The sequence below is a fragment of the Poromitra crassiceps genome (genome assembly GCF_964638095.1).
Source record: "Poromitra crassiceps genome assembly, chromosome: 1".
Lineage (NCBI taxonomy): Eukaryota > Metazoa > Chordata > Actinopteri > Beryciformes > Melamphaidae > Poromitra > Poromitra crassiceps.
Window position 1 is genome coordinate 6,564,520 of NC_139623.1, and position 17,867 is coordinate 6,582,386.

The 17,867-nt window shown below is 46.8% G+C and overlaps 1 protein-coding gene and 1 pseudogene across 2 annotated transcripts in view; both read left to right on the forward strand.

Moving 5' to 3' along the window:
* LOC310778865 (neuronal vesicle trafficking-associated protein 2-like) overlaps nt 1-17,867 on the forward strand; it is a gene marked incomplete at both ends in the record, with an annotated part of 95,812 nt that overhangs the window by 51,190 nt on the left and 26,755 nt on the right. The window lies entirely within an intron of this gene.
* Nucleotides 1,469-2,668, forward strand: LOC310779670 (casein kinase I pseudogene; annotated as a pseudogene). The gene has a single exon. The product of its transcript is annotated as a casein kinase I pseudogene (transcript).

Genomic DNA, 17,867 nt, shown 5'->3' on the forward strand with positions numbered 1-17,867 from the left:
CACTTTCATGTAACCACCTGCTCTCCCTTTAGTCGTTTTACACTACAACAGACAGCAACACAGGCATAAACACTGAACTTATTATTATCATCTCACAGCATTGTAACATTGTAGTGCAGCAAGAAAGGAAAACTGCTGTAAATATTTGAACCATATTTCTTGTTTAGAACCTAGCTAGCAACATCACACATCTCCTGAAACACCATTTATAATGCATCTTTCTTGATTAGCTACATCACATCGCCATCTCCTGAAAAACATTAATATTGCACCTTTCTTGTGGCTACATCACAGCATCTCCTGAAAAACATTTATAGTGGATATGACTTGTTTAGTTCACTTTAGCGTTGCTAGATCATATCTGAAAAACAACCAGTCGGGTGTAATAAGTAAAATGAGGTTTAATTGTAAATTATTATTATTATTAATTTTTTTTTGGAACTCAGCCGGTCGGACTTGATTGGCCCGCGGGCCGCCAGTTGAATAGCCCTGCCATAGACACTCAACAATTGTGACAAGGGAGCCTGCTATTGCTGTTTGACATACTGCAGAAATCCTTGCTTGAATACATTACATACAATACATGTCCCTCTCTCTCCAAAACCTCACGCGCGCACACAACCCCCCCCCCCCCCTCTTCAGAATGCCATGTTGATTTTCAACTATAGCCTACATTGCAGAAAAAACACACCATGATTTAAAAATGAGAATTCGTTTGTCATGGTTTTATTAGGCTACATAATTACCGACCATACAGGTCTGTGGTGTTAGGTGTATAACAGTAGATTACTTTTGAGAAAGTTGATCAGTGTCGTCATCATTAGTGATGTGCTGATGATGTCAATTTTGGTAACAATGAGTATGCATAAGGGACATCATCAATAATGACATACATTGATGAAGCCATGGACAATGTGACATCATCAGTGAATCCTTGCCTGCAAAGGCTATTGTGTAACGGCACTTAGTGGGTGAGGTCATCATTAATGTCACCCATACACTCAAGAAAGTAGCACTCAAGAAAATGGTGTGTTGCCAGCATTTCTGTCATTAGTGATGTCACTTGAGCAATTGTGATGCCATCTGTGATGATGTCATCAGTGATGATCTCATCAGTGATTATGTAATCAGAGATGTCACTCCAGCAATTGTGATGTCATTGGTGATGGTGTCATCGGCCCCTAGTAGCCACGACGTCGAAGCCACACTGTTATTAGACTCCGCAGCTTGTTTAAAGATACTAGTCCCTAGTATAATGATGATGTCATCTTGCTTGAGTGATATCGCTGATGACATCATCACTGTTGACATCATTCACTGAGTGACACCACTGATGACATCATCACTGATGACCTCAACAGGGAGTGTTTGCTGCCCATGCCCCTGTCCTACTGACAACCATCGGATCACTACCTCCACACTACCAGCTCTCGGATAAAGCCAATATAATTGACGACTCGCGACTATGATGGACCTGAGAGTGGGGAACAAGTATCGTCTCGGACGGAAGATAGGGAGTGGTTCCTTTGGAGACATTTACCTTGGTGTCAACATTGCCACTGGTGAGGAAGTAGCCATTAAGCTGGAATGTGTGAAGACCAAACACCCACAGTTGCACATTGAAACCAAGTTCTACAAGATGATGCAGGGAGGAGTAGGTATCCCATCGATAAAGTGGTGCGGGGTAGAGGGAGACTACAACGTGATGGTAATGGACCTGCTTGGTCCCAGTCTGGAGGACCTGTTCAACTTCTGCTCCCGGAAGTTCAGCCTTAAAACAGTCCTGCTGCTGGCAGACCAGATGATTAGTCGTGTGGAATACACCCACTCCAGGAATTTCATTCACCGGGACGTGAAGCCAGACAACTTCCTGATGGGACTAAGCAAGAAGGGCAACATGGTGTACATCATCGACTTTGGCCTGGCCAAGAAGTACCGCGATGCCCACACACACCTGCACATCCCGTACAGTGAGAATAAGAACTTGACAGGCACCGCGCGCTACGCCTCCATCAACACACATCTGGGAATTGAACAGTCCAGGCGGGACGACCTGGAGTCTCTAGGATATGTCCTCATGTACTTCAACCTGGGCTCCCTGCCCTGGCAGGGCCTCAAGGCCGCCACCAAGAGGCAGAAGTACGAACGAATCACCGAGAAGAAAATGTCCACCCCCATCGAGGTGCTTTGCAAAGGATACCCCTCCGAGTTCTCCACATACCTGAATTTCTGCCGCTCGCTGCGTTTCGATGTGAAGCCAGACTACTCTTACCTGCGGCAGCTCTTCACAAATCTTTTCAACCGGCAGGGCTTCTGCGATGATTATGCCTTTGACTGGAAAATGCTCAAATTTGGTGGCAGTCGGACAGCCAAGGACGTGGATCGGGATGACAAGGATGAACTTATGGGAGGAGCACCCAGGGGGTCTGCGACGCAGGGCCTTCCCCCGGGGCCGAAACCACCAGCTGCTACCAAAGTGAGGAACGGACCGGAGCTGGACCGGAGCTCTCACCCTTCCTTACGGGTCCCGCAGTCTGGGAACACGTCACCGCGTGCCATACGTGCAGAGAGGCAGAGGAAGCTGAGCATGCGGCTGCACCACGGGGCTGCTGCCCACGTGTCGTCTTCAGACCCCAATTTCCACTTCACAGGTCAGCATGCCATCTGAGCACATGGGGAAGTCAAATCCTCAGGCTCTGCATCATGCACATGAAAACCCACAGGGCTGCAAGAGATTTCACTCCAGTTATTTTTCCCTATTATTTTTTTGACGTTGTCGGAGCTTTTCAGAATGGACAGCAAATCCTAAAAACATCCAATGGAGTACATGACGGTATCCCACGTCCATCCTTTGATCATGGACCGCGGCTCACCACCACAATAGAAAAAGTGAACGAATGCCAGTGCTACACCATTGTCCCCTCACTGGGACCCTGTGGTCGCTCATAACTGCCCCCCTCAAAACATTCCCACAACATCCTGTCTGACAAACTGTTGTCGTCAACGAAGTGGAAGGTATCGGGGGGGGGGCACACTTGCATGTCAGGGTTTCCGTTATCCGGTAATTGCGGACTTTTACCGTTATGATTAATCAAAGTCCGACATTAAAATCTGCCAGTCACCAAGTTCGGTGAAAATAATCCCCTCTCAGCACAATTTCAGTTGTATTAAAATGGTCTCAAATTATATTTCCACGCAGCTCCTCCTATTAAATAGCATAAGTGATTATTTGTATGTGTAGGTTATAGTGTAGGCTACTGTGTGTTATGAGATGAAAGAAACAATGAAATGCCTAATTCACAATTATGCACGTGCAATGCATGTGCCTATGCAATGCGTGTGCCTGCGTCAGCATCTCTCAACAGGTGGAGAGTGTGGCTATACCGCGCAGCGCCTGCATATCAACATGCAGAGAGAGAAAGAGATAGATGAATCGTGAAACAAACCTTAAAGAGATACTCAACAGTTGAGCCAGACAGATTTTGTCAGTTTTTCAAAAAAGGGCGGGGAGTTTTCAGGCTTTTGAATCCGCCCACTCCACATTTGGATAGGATGAACTTTTGTGGGGCGGGCAAATTTCAGAGCCAATGGCAGAGCTCTGTGTATTTCCTGCTCGCGCATGTGTAGTTTCAGTTAAAGCCAGCTAGCGCTGTGAATGGATCTGCTGATGATGTTCCTGTCCAAACCTCACGTCACCAGGCTCTCTCAGTCCAAACACCAGCATACAGTTTTACTTCGTCGAACCAAACGGTTCAGCTAACGCTATTGTATTGTATAATCTTTATTTCAGACAAAAGTCCATAGCACATAAATGTATCATACAATAACATACAACATGGGAAAAAGGTAAAAAAAAAAATAGATTAATAAAATAAAATACAATAGTGCAATAAAAGTGCAATAAAAGTACTGTAGTGCACTCCTACCTAATCAGTAGCAAGTTGCTGAGCCAGTGCTTAAGCAGCCTGGACGTGACGCGGTAAGAGCTCTTTATAGGGTTTGTTAGCGCCACTATAATGCTGTTGTTTGACACTTCCAGGCGCTGCATAAATTTGTACATGAGTCGCCTTAACAAAGCCTCACAGGTGGGCACATCAACAGAGGTAAACAGCTGACTGGCACTATGCCACCTGGGGACACGGAGAAGTAACCTCATGGCATCGTTGTATGCCACTCTAAGCCTTTGCATGCTTTTCACTCTGTAATGGGACCAGATGAGCCGTATACAAGGGGGTGACATATGCTCTGAACAGTGCACATTTTACATTTACAGAACACATAGAAAATTTCCTAAAAGCATATTAGCTTGAGCATATATATTTTCCGACACTGTCGTTGGATGTCACTGTCATCCCTGAGATCCTCTGAGAGGATATGTCCAAGATATTTTAATTCCCTAGACACACCCAAAGCAGCATCTGAGAGATGGAACACTGGAAAAGTGGATTTCTTGTCCTCTCTGGATCTAACAACCATGATGCTGCTTTTTTTGGCATTATATGTAATGTCATGTTCTTGCCATACTGTGAGCATATCCTCAGTAACTGTTGTAACCCCGCAGTATACTGTATACAGCTATAATCAGGAGAGAGCATAGAACATTTCACTCCGACCAAAACTTAAAAAAAAAACATTAAAAAAAGATTTTCTTTAACTCATTGAGTGCCAGCCACTTTTGGAGAACGGACGCTCCCAGTGCCAGAGTTTCAGAGCGTTTTCAGTGATTTCTCGAGGCCCACAGAATATTGTGTGATATTACTATGTAAACACCGAACACGCCCAAAGAACGATGAGACTCTCTTCTATCATCTGCAAAAAAAAGTTTATTGATACCATTTTCCGTTCTTTAGTTATGAGCCGGAGAAGATAGGTTGTTTTGAGCAAAAAGACACGTTTCAAATTAGAAGCTGAGTTATTCCGCCTTTTGTGAAATGAAGCATTTCAAGCACATTCACTGAGTCTGAAGCTAATATTTTCTGATGTAGTGACGTGGTGTAGTTGTGTGGTGCCCTGCGTGCCCCATCCCCCTCTCCCCTCCTCAGCTGCAAACTCCTCCCCACACTAACACACAGCCTAACACGCACGCAGTCTATTTTCGGAGCGCTCCCCGTTTTTGTGCGCCGGCTCCCAGCGCGACACGGAAATGCCAAACCGGACTGCAGGGATAGGTTTGGCCCTTCGGCGTCGGGTGCTGCCTTTCTGGCGGCTAATCGTGTGGAGAAACTATGCAGACAGACAGACAGAGGCAGAGGGGCTCAGTTGTGGGCGCGGATTGACTGCTGTTCGCAGCCAACGTCAGCTGCAGACAGAGCAATCTATATGGCTCTGGCTGCAGCATGAGCGGTTTCTCTTTCATCACGGGGCTTTTTCCTGCTGTTTTCCGGACCTTTCTCTAATCTGGAGAGCACTGTCGCCACCTAATGAGTCCGTAAAATAGGTTATACACCTTCAATAGCTACAATATTTGTACAGGAGATGCCTGAGGCTTTGATCCACGTCCCACCGTCAAAAAACGCAATTGACGAACATACTCGTCCTTGGCACTCTACGTTAGTATCTGAATTGACGAACATACTCGTCCTTGGCACTCAATGAGTTAAACACACATTTTTTTTAACATTTTGGTCCCAGTGAGATGTTATGCGATCTCCCCTGTTTCTAAATATATCTGTACCATTTGGTTTGAACCAGTGATTTTCTGAAACCAAGCGGGTCTAACCTTGTCAATGATGATGATAATCAGTATAGGCTATAGTTCAGTGATGTCATAAATTCACAGTGATGATGTCACTGTGGATTTGACACAGTGAGGAGTCAATGTTAGCACTACTAAAGTTGTCAGAGGTGTCACCTCCGACACAATATTGTTATCCAAGATTTGGGTGCCATGGTATTCCCAACTATTGCGTAGTTTCACATGTATTCACATGCCAGTGCCTAAGTTTAAGCTCAAACATAGCCTTCTTGGGCTGTGTCATTTCGGGTTCAACTGCTCCACAGCGCCAGATGTATCGGTTCGGTGCTCAGTGGTGCGGGGGTGTAGTGCAGTTTACAATTTAGAGCATCAGCTGCGCTTCCTTGAATATCGTGGATATAAGACTCGATCCAGTTGCTGTAGCCCTTTTTTTGAATGCTGTACACATTCATCTGCCCATTTATCGATTGGGTTGGTGTGACAGAACTCAAACTTTTGGTCTACTGCTCCATGTTCAGACAAGGCTTTGGATGAGAGAACGTTACATAACCATCGCACAGGCTTTCTCTGAACTGAGCAGGTGGCCAGGTGTTGCATGTCACGCTGATCAGTCTGTCCATTCCGGTAATGTTACAACGCTGCAAATAGCTTTTATTTATAATTATCAGCTATCGGGTATAGTGCGCTCAGTAGTCAGTAGACTGCACAAAATAAGATTTTTTGTTTGTTTGTTTGTTTTTTAGACCCCTTTTCGACCAATCGATTGGTCGGAGCTGTGGTCAATTTCTGGTCGACCAGGATAATCTTTGGTCGAGGGCAGCCCTAGTTGCCAATAGTAAAAGGCTTTTTCTGAGTCTGATCAATGACTGACAAGCAAAGTATATGCTGTCAGATTTTTTTTTAAAGCAGCTACGAGCAAGATTTTCGATTGTTATTAAACAGTCTAAATTTAATATCGATGCATCACATCTTACCTCTAATAGTAGACGAGACCAACGCTGAGTAGTCTTGCTTGAACCGTGAGTGAATCGGCCAGTGTTGTCTTGACGATTAGTCTGTCTGCGGCCTGGGCAGATCAGGAAGTGAAATGAAACGGTTTGCGGCAACCACTTCGGCCATAACCACAAAATAACAAAATAACTTTCAAACAAACTGTTAGAATATAACGAGAGATGTTCCCGAGAGTAGCAAGCCCCTGCATGGCGTTCTCCATGTTTATGGTCTGTTGCTAGGCAGAGCGAAACGGTTGAAGGCAGGCAGCTGCCGTAAACGGTTTCGTTTCACTTCCGGGTTTATCCGGCCCGCCGGTAGACAGACACAGACTCTATAATCATCAAGAGAGCAATGTCCGATTCACACGGCTTTGGTCTCAGCTACGATTATAGGTAAGATGTGATGCATCAATATTATAATTATACTGTTTAATAACAATCGAAAATCTTGCTTGTAGCTGCTTTAAGTGTATACAGCATTAGCATTAAATCTCTGGGCGTACTTATTCGCTCAGAGCCCAACTTTTTAAAGCTTCCAAATGAGTCACTTTTCATTTGATTTTGTTTTCAAATACTGCCAATCCAGGACAAAAAATAATGTTCTAATGAATTTGAAGTTTAAGTCCTCACATTGGCTGGCAGCACCATTCAGATGAGGCAAAGCTGCTGCTCTGCTAGTGTCAGTCCACATGAGTTGAAAAATGCAATGATGATGGAATCTATTTTTAACATCTCTCTATTAAAGCAGCTATAATAAACTTTCATTTTTGTTGATTTTAGTGGCCCCTGTGCACAAAAGTGGTAGTGTTTTGAAGGGACTGTAAAGGACTGTATAGGTTGATTCTTGTGTTATTAAACTTAAAGTCCCTGGAAACCAGAAATATTTCTTTATTATTTAGCATTTTGAGTTCATCACATCACAGGACCCTATGTTAATAAGTCACCAGCCAAATTTGAACGATGATGAACGTCGCAAAGTATATAAATTTAGGTTTGACAGTCATGGCAAAAGTCATGAGAATCAATTAGTTTTTAGAGTGTATTTTCTCCCGCGGACTGTGTGGGCATGTCCCGTCTGCAGCAGGGAAGAGAGGGAGAGAAGGAGAGAGAGAGAAGGAAAGAGATGGGGTGTGCGTGTGTGTGTGTGTGTGTGTGTGTGTGTGTGTTCGCGCGTTGCTCCGCGCATAGCGTACTGAGAGGAAGAGATCTCTGCTGCTCTGCCGCTGCGAGTGCACAGCGCTACTGTGTGTGTGTGTGTGTGTGTGTGTGTGTGAGTAACCTCGCGTCACCAGGCTGTGTGTCGAGCGCTATGCTGCCTGCTCTCTCTCTCTCTCTCTCACTAGTCCCGAGAGAGAGAGAGAGAGAGAGAGAGCAGGCAGCATAGCGCTCGACACACAGCACACAGAGTGGGAGGGAGACAGACAGACAGACACTGAGCGAGCACTGTGGGGGCAAAGAACGGACAAAAGGAGAAGGGCGGGATGCGCGCGTGTACAAAGGTTATAGAGCTTATGACGTCATAAGCTCCTGCATTTTAGCACCTCGCGCACTGCTCTCTTCAATGAGGAAGTAAGTACCTTGTAGAATCTTGTAGAAAAGTGTCGATTTTAAGGCTTTGGGTTGAAAGTAATGTATAATAATTTCTGAGGCACACAATTACTAACATAAGACCCTAAATAACATAGTTAGAACGTTTTTGTGGATTTTGGTTTCCAGGGACTTTAAGAACTGGACGGACGGACACACACACACACATGCTTTGGAGGTGCAGAGAAATTTGTCCTCCGCGTTTGACCCATCCTGGCAGCTGCAGTGAAGCGCCCGGGGACCAACTTCTTCCAATCGCCGCTGGTCAGACGACGATCTTCTGCATGTTTTTAGTGGGGAGTTATATATGGAGGAACCCCAGGGAGCACGGGGAGAACATGCAAACTCCACACAGAAAGGCCCTTTCGACGAGATAGCCCACCTGGGCAGTGGGGACTGAGGACATGGGTGGGACACACACCCTCAGTGCCCACAGCGTCCCAGGGAATCGAACCCAGGACCTTCTAGCTGTGAGGCGAGGGCGCTACCACTGCGCCACCGGGCCCCCTCCCCTCTAGCTGGTGTTGGTCAAAACACACATGAAGAGGTCTTCAGGTCACTGTGGGCTGGTAGGCTGGTGCTTGTCCGCTTCCAGGGCAACTACCTCTTCCAGCTGTTGGATGATCTTGTGCAGTTTTTGCTCTTCTGCCTTCTGGCTATCAATGTGCTTCTTTGTTTCATCCACTTGCTGCTTCATTGATTGCAGATCTCCCTTCAGGGCCTCGTTGTCCTTCACCACACACCTGTTCTTCCGCTGCTCCTTAGCCAGAGCCAACTCCTCCTCATTGGCCTTGTTCCTCAGCCAGACGAGCTGGGTGTTCATAACCTTCAGCTTCCTCTTCATCTCTGTGGTTTCATCCTGAGCCTCAAAGAGGTTTTTGCTGTCGTTTCTTTCAGACGTGACAGTCTCAAGCAGGTTCTCTTGCAGTTTATGCTTGTGCTGAGTGACCTTGCCGTCAGCTATCACCATCTGTTCTACTTCAACGTCATCCAGGTGTTGCTTCATCTTCTGTGTGAGGCTGCTACTCTCGTTGGTGTAGTGAACACGGTCGCTGAGTCTGGGTCCCCTGTAGGTTTGCTCAGATACAGCTGCTAGGCCGGAGGGAGGCTGAACAGGTGGGTGCCCAAACCTGTACCAACTTGGAGGCTGCTGAGGTAAGTAAGATGCTGGATAGCTAGGAGCCCTGGGGGGTGGTGGCTGTGAGGTAGGGACACCTCGATGGTGTGGGTATTGCACTGCCAGTGCCGTGGATTGTCGAGTCGGACGGTACTCCCTATCAAATTGATGTGAGCTTGTAGATGGTTGTGGGACTAGTTTCAGGCTGCCTACAGTCTCCATGAGCCGCTTGATATTCGCTCTGATCTCCCGGAGCTCTGCACGCATATCTTGCTGTGACTGCCGGAGTCTCTCGTTCCCCTCTCTGATCTCTACATGCTCATCTTGGGATTTCCCAGATGGCTCTCTTCGCTCCTGAAACCTATAGTCAGATGAGGGGGGTTCTCTGTAGATCTGCTCATGCTGTCTCTCCCTGTAAAGACTGCAAGCTAGCAGGGGCTCGGAACGGTACCTTCCACTGTGGCTATGAGTTTCCTCAGGGTACAGGTCCCACTCAGTAAGAGCAGCATCCCATCGGGACTGGTGGCTGTGGAGTGAAGCACGTGGAGAGTTGGGGGATGTCATCATGACAGCTCCCTCCACCTGAGCCTCCCATCCATCCTCTTGCCCATGCTTGTAGTGTGCCATGCCCGTGGGTGATACGGCTCGGCGTCTCTGGCTGTAGTGTGCCATGCCCGTGAGTGATACGGCTTGGAGTCTCTTGCTGTATTGTGCCATGCCCATGGGTGATACGGCTTGGAGTCTCTTGCTGTATTGTGCCATGCCCATGGGTGATACGGCTTGGCGTCTCTGGCTGTATTGTGCCATGCCCATGGGTGATACGGCTTGGAGTGTCTGGCTGTATTGTGCCATGCCCATGGGTGATACGGCTTGGAGTCTCTTGCTGTATTGTGCCATGCCCATGGGTGATACGGCTTGGCGTCTCTGGCTGTATTGTGCCATGCCCATGGGCGATACGGCTCGGTATCTCTGGCTGTATTGTGCCATGCCCGTGGGTGATACGGCTTGGAGTCTCTGGCCGATGCAGTCCACCTCGTAGTCCTCCGAATGCCGTGGTGGACTTGTCCGACGCGTCAGATGAACAACGTCTCTGTCATACTCCATGTTGGGGGTAAGTGCTGCTATCCGGCTCAAAGCACCAAAATGTTATGAAGGGACTGTAAATGACTGTTTAGGTTGATTCTTGTTATCTAGCTGGTGTTTGTCGGTCAAAGCACAACACGATGAGGAGGTCTTCCGGTCACTGTAGGCTGAAGCTGTTGCTTGTCATACCTCCCCCACGACTTATATAGCCTCAGCTGGAAAGGGGTTACGACATCACTGATGATGTCATAGCTTGAAGGACGGCCATGTCTATGACATCACTAGCAGATGAGGTCTATCGGTGCTTTATAACATCACTGATGGAACGAAGACTGCATTTCCTGAAGACCGATTCTCCTCCTGCTGTGAACCAGCGGGTCGGCCAAGCTGTGACAGGCTGGCCAGGGCTTCTCCAGGGCCTGCCTGAACATCGAGCCTCCCCCGCTGTTTTACTGAATGAGGTTAACGTTATTAGTTCATTGGCCAGAACAAAATTACAACCAGTTTCACACGGATGTGAACACAGGAAGTCCTGCTGCATCAGCGCAATGAACTCTGGGTATTGGATGAGCTGCCTGAACCACCTCACAACAAAAATGCTGTTTTTTCCGCCAATGTTTGGTCGATTTGAAAACAAATTGCTCCTATGAACTCAGGAATTAATTTCCTTGCCTTAAAGGAATGCTCCGGCGACATTCACGTGGACATTGTGTTAAAGTTTAACACAATGTTAAATGCCATTTTGAAGTTTCTCCAAAAGCGTTTTTTCGCTATTTCTCCTTAAAATTTTGCCCGATCTTCACCAAACCACATCACACAGCGTGTGTGGACTGTCCTGCACAAAACTTATCACACAGTTTTTTGAAAGGCCGCACCGTTGCGATATAATTGACTTCCGAAGTTTTGTGGGTGGGGCCTAGTTCCACAAAAAATGCCATAACTCCAGACCACATTGTTCGATGTGAACCAAACTTCGTCCAGGTGTGCAGGTATGTAGTCTGAGCTGATAAAAATACAATTTTGACATTTTGCCTATAGGGGGCGCTTTAGCAACATTAACTACCTGTATCTCACAAACCATGAGAGCGACTGTTCCCAAATTGGGTACATAGGTTCATAGAGTATTCTTCTACTCTGGCCTAAAAAATTACACCAATTGACCTCATGGTGGCACTCTAGCTGCCCTCTTTATGTTTTAGTTCATAAGTTTGGAACCGTAGCTTCTGTAATAAGATGCTGAGTTACGACAGTGATGCGGGGTTACGACAGCGCCGCAAGGCATTATGGGAACTGCCGTAGACGAGAACGTCAGATCAGACATGACATGTGAATGAATAACAGTGCTGGAGTAAGGCTCATAACGAACAACATTACCTGTGTGGACAATATATAATTTCAACTAGAATAAACACTAGGAGGGTTTATTACATGGTGTCAGAAGATGGCGAAGTTCAGTCCACCGGAGAATTTCTGCTTTGAGAGGCCAGCGGAGTGGACGGATTGGAAAAAGCGCTTCACTCGCTACCGCATAGCTACAAAGCTGGATAAGGAGCGTGCAAGTAAGCACTCTCATCTATGCTTTGGGAGCCGAAGCATAACACATATTTAGTTTGTTTATCTTTGACGAAGATGATGACAATGACTATGATGTGGTAATGGGGAGGTTCGACGCTTACTTCATACCAAAGCGTAACGTCATTCACGAGAGAGCCTGTTTTTATCAGCGGGTGCAACATGCTGGGGAGAGAGTGGAGACATTTATCCGCGCTCTTTATGAGCTCTCGGAGCACTGCGATTTCGGAGCCCAGCGTGAAGAGCACATTAGGGACCGTATCGTGGTGGGAATCCAGGATAAAGAGCTGTCTCGCAAGCTGCAACTCATCTCAAACCTCACACTGGAGATGACAGTACAAGAGGCCCGTCAACTAGAGGACGTGAAAGCCCAAGTCAGCCAGCAAGGTGAGGGAGCATGCGCCAATGCGCCATACAGGAGGTAGCGCAGAGGCACGAAAGGTACACAAAATGGCGGAGCCATGACGCAAATAAAAACAAAGGCAGAGGCTTTACAGACAAAGGCCACAGTAAAACATGTGGGAGATGTGGCAAGACAACCCACAAGAGGGAGGAAAAATGCCCCGCAGCCAACTCTACATGTCACAAGTGTAAGAAAACAGGACATTGGGAGAGAATGTGCAAAAGCAAAATAGTGAATGAAGTCACAGAGCGCGAAGAGGATACAGCCTACTTTCTGGGCTCAGTGGGCAGTAAACTCCCAGGCAGTGAACAATGGACTGTACATTTGGACATTGGTAGTACACTAGTCGGGTTCAAATTAGACACAGGGGCCGACGTATGTGTAATGAGTGAGAGAGCCTTTGAAACATTAGAACCAAAGAGAGAGCTGCGCCAAGCTAAAACAGTACTGAGGGGCCCAGATGGGGCCACGATTGGACTGTGTAGGTCAATTCACAACAGACACTACATACAAAGGAAAAGACTATTCATTTAAAGTCTATGTAGTCAAGGGATGAATAGTGAATAATTTACTCAGCCGAGGAGTAGTTGAGGAAATGGGCCTAGTAAAAAGAGTCAATGCAATTCGTAGCACCAGTGAATTCGGTCTGCTCAAGACACAACCAGTAAAGGTAGTGCTCAGAGAGGACGCACAGCCCTATGCAGTCCACACAGCACGCAGAGTCCCCATCCCTCTGATGGAGCCAGTTAAGAAAGAGCTAGAGAGAATGGAGGCTAATGACATCATAGTGAAGGTGGTGCCAGCCCCAAAGAAAACAGGCAGGCCGCGCATCTGCGTGGACCTCAAGAGATGAAATAAAGCTGTAAAAAGGGAGCGATTCATCCTGCCAACCCCAGAAGAGATCACAGTTGGACTGAACGGGTCAACAGTGTTCTCCTCACTGGACGCGGCGTCAGGATTCTGGCAAATCCCGCTCGACGAAGACAGCCAGAGACTAACGACATTTATTACTCCTTTTGCCAGATATTGCTTTAAGCGACTCCCATTTGGTATCAACAGCTCCCCAGAAATATTCCAGAGGAAGATGGTAGAGACACTGGAGGGCCTGCTGGGGACAGCTGTGTATATGGATGACATCATCGTCCATGGGAGAGACATGGCGGAGCATGACCAGCGCCTACAGCGCGTCATGGAGCAGCTGGAGTCTGCTGGGCTAAAACTGAACGCTGAAAAGTGTAAACTGAGACAGAAAAAGTTACACTTCCTGGGCAATGAGATCGACGCGGACGGCGTGCGGCCTGACCCAGCTAAAGTGTCAGCCGTCGGAGAGCTTCCCACACCTGAAAATGTCCAGGAACTCAAGAGGATCCTGGGCATGGTAAATTACCTGGGAAAATATATTCCCAGGCTGGCCACACTGGGCCACCCGTTATATGTGCTGCTGAAGGACACGTCGGCGTGGACATGGGGTCCAGCGCAGCAGTCTGCATTCCAACAGATCAAGATGCTGCTCACCACCTCGCCCACCCTTGCATACTACGACGTCCACAAGCCCACGGCAGTCTCTGCTGATGTGAGCAGCTATGGGGTCGGTGGTGTGCTATTGCAGCTACATGGGGAAGAATGGAAGCCAGTGGCCTACTGCTCCCGACGTCTGAGCGATGCTGAAACCAGATACGCCCAGATTGAAAAAGAGTGTCTGGCGAGTGTCTGGGCCTGCGAAAGGATTGAAAAATATCTGTATGGCCTAGAGGTGTTCAAATTGATCACAGACCACAAGTCCCTGGTCCCGCTCATGAACACAAAGGACCTAGATAACGTTCCCATCCGCTGTCAGAGGCTGCTAATGCGGCTAATGAGGTTTAACCCCACAGCAGAGTACACGCCCGGCAGGACCCTGATCATAGCGGACACTTTGTCTAGGAGCCCCTTGAGCGACAACAGTGAAGACACACACACAGACATAGAGTGCTATGTGGCATCCGTCATCAATGGCATGCCGGCTACAGAGCAAAAGATGGACAGCATCAGAGCAGCCACAGCAGCAGATGACAAGCTCCAAACCCTAATCAGGTACATACAGTCAGGATGGCCAGTCTACATAAATAATGCGCACCCGTCTGTTAGAGAGTTTTTCCCAATGAGAAATGAACTGTCAGTATACGACGGATTAGTGACAAGAGGAAATAGAATAGTCATCCCGGAGAAGCTGAGGGCCGACATCATGGACAGAATACATGATGGCCATCAGGGCCTGACTAAATGCAGAGAAAGAGCAAATACCTCAGTATGGTGGCCCGGGATATCATCCCAAATTAAACATAAAGTCTTGACATGTCAGACATGTCAGGAACGGAGAAAGAGCCAACCTAAAGAACCGCTGCTCTCCACACCCCTTCCAGACAGACCTTGGAAGCGAATAGGGATGGACTTATGCGAGCATAATAAGCAGAGCTACCTAGTCATCTCAGATTACTACTCACGCTATATAGAGATACTGCACATGCCCACAACAACTAGCGCCCAAGTAGCCATAAAGCTAAAGGCCACATTTGCTAGATATGGAATAGCAGAGCAGGTAATCACTGATAACGGGCCGCAATTCTCTAGCGAGGAATTCAAGGCACTAGCCCGTGAGCTGGACTTTCAACATATAACATCTAGCCCACACAATCCCCAAGGGAATGGGCATGCAGAAAGAGCCGTGCAAATAGCAAAGGGGATCTTAAAACAAAAAGACCCTCTTCTAGCGCTCATGTGCAACTGTTAATGGGCCGGAGGATCCAACAACCCTGCCTACTCTCGACAGCAACCTGCTACCCAAATGGCCGAGTAGGCAGCAAATCAAGGCCAAAGATGCTGCAGAGAAAGGAAAACAAGCACGCTACTACAATCAACGCCACGGGGTGAGAGATCTACCCACCTTATGACCAGGTGACCACGTTCTCACCAAGCTGGACAACCAAAAGTCCTGGCTAACACCCGCAGTGGTGACCAATGAGAGTGTCACACCACGGTCCTACGTCATAGAGACGGAGCAGGGAGCTACACTCCGCCGCAACAGACGCCACCTCCAGGCGGTGCCACCTGCTGGATCGTCGGTGCCGGACATCGCACCCATACCGACCTCTGACCACTGGTCCTCCTGTCCAGACAGGGAGTACACCTAGGGACACAGATGGACTGATACGTACCAGGTCCGGCAGAGCCAGTAAACCAGCTAAGAGACTGGACCTGTGAGAAAAAAAAGTAGAAAAAAAAATGTGTAGAGGAAATAGACTGTTGATTTATTATGGGTTCATGGTTATGTTATGTGAAAAGAAACAACATTCCAATTGTAAAAGATTGTGCATGAAAAAAGAGTTCAAGAAAATGTAATCTAATGTTGAATAACCTACTGTAATTGGAAGAGACAAAATTATATTAAATAACAGTAGTGTAGAATGTTAATGATGCTAAAGCTAAGGATACTTTGTTGTTTTGAAAACAAGTCAGAAATACTTCTGTTGAGTTGCACTGAGGAGTGAAAGAATTTAAAAGGGGAGATGTAATAAGATGCTGAGTTACGACAGTGATGCGGGGTTACGACAGCGCCGCAAGGCATTATGGGAACTGCCGTAGACGAGAACGTCAGATCAGACATGACATGTGAATGAATAACAGTGCTGGAGTAAAGCTCATAACGAACAACATTACCTGTGTGGACAATATAATTTCAACTAGAGTAAACACTAGGAGGGTTTATTACAGCTTCTACGATCAAAATTCTTTCTGCCCTGGTTTCCTTGGCTCCTCCCCCTTGTAATCACATAGGTCCGCCCATTTCCCACCCACAACTACTTGGTACACCCTAGCAACGATCTACGAACGCCCTATAGCGATGAGCCGAAAACACCCTAGCAACCAGTTAATACACCCTTGCAACCGCCTAAACACGTCCTAGCTGCACATTGCCGATTGGGGCTGTATTTATACTGGATGGGAGGGTGGGGTCTAAGGCAGGGGCGTTGCAAGTAGGGATGGGCATCGAATTTCGAATTTTCGAATACCGCAGCAAGCACAATCAAATTTGATTTAGCAAATTTAGCCTGTTCTAGTCTTATCTTACAGTAGCACTATTAGCCCAATGAAATTGTGTAGAAAAATAGCTGTTTCATGACCTGATATAATTGGCTATCATTCAATAGAGGGTGTGCACGGACGTCACTTCCCACCCGAACACGCATTCTCAATCGGGACTGAGTGGCAAAACCTTTGGAGCAGCAGGTATAATTTATCTAGGCTGATTACCACTCAGTGGGCGTGACCACGCAGTGACTTCTGTCTCTATGACATCACGTGCATACCCTCTATACCATACATGGGCAAATTACGGCCCGCGGGCCGGATGCGGCCCGCGGGCGCCACCTGTGTGGCCCGCCATGGAATTGCAAATTTTTTTTTTTTTTTTTTTTTTTTTTTTTTTTACACAGTGCACCTGAACGCAACATGCAAGATACCCGCTGAATAAATGTCCAAATGTTCATGTCATTCTGGCCAATACTCCACTTCTGTTATAGCATTTCAGTCTGGAATATGGAATATCTTTCAATAATCTTTATGACTAAAAGGCTACATTGAATTAGAAATTTAAATAATTAACTCATTGGTTTTGGATTTATTTAGCTTCAAGACTGCATTTTTGTTTGTGTGACCCTCTTTGATTATCCAGGGCCACTTACTGATACTTATGCTTAAATTAACCCACTCATATTCTGATTTATTTCAAGAAAAACATTTCGGCTATTGGAAATTCTAATTGGCTGGTAACTTTAAAATCTAGCAGCCTATTGGCAGGTGGTCAAAAAACTTAATTTCAAGCCCTGAGAGCAGGTGGTGACATAGGAGTGAGTGAGAAAAGGATGAAATATTGGTGGTTAAGACTGAATAATGACATCACAACTGTTAATTTAAAATGAGTTATTCCTCTAAACGTGGCTTCAAATGCACCAAATTTTTCACGCTGGCCCCGTTCGGCCCTCAGCAAAACCTGGTAGCAAATACATTTTTTGTGGCCCTCTCTATCATCAAAGTTACCCATCCATGGGTTACGGCATGACAATATTTGTTCGGCCCCCGGCAACAATCTGGGTTTCTCATGTGGCCCCCCATGAAAAATAATTGCCCACCCCTGCTCTATACTGTAGCTAAGATTAGAATGCACCTCATTAATTTCCACTGGGGAATTGGAGTCTAAGTCAAATAAATATAAAAAGGCCAGTGCATATGAGAAATTTAAGGCAGATAAATAAGAACCTCCCGCATCTCAAATGCTCAGGGGGACATGCTGGCTTCACAGCCATTCAATTGTGTGCAGTCTACCAGAGAGTCGAGAGGCATTGCGATAACCCTAATAAAAAGAACAGGGCAGCGTTTGAT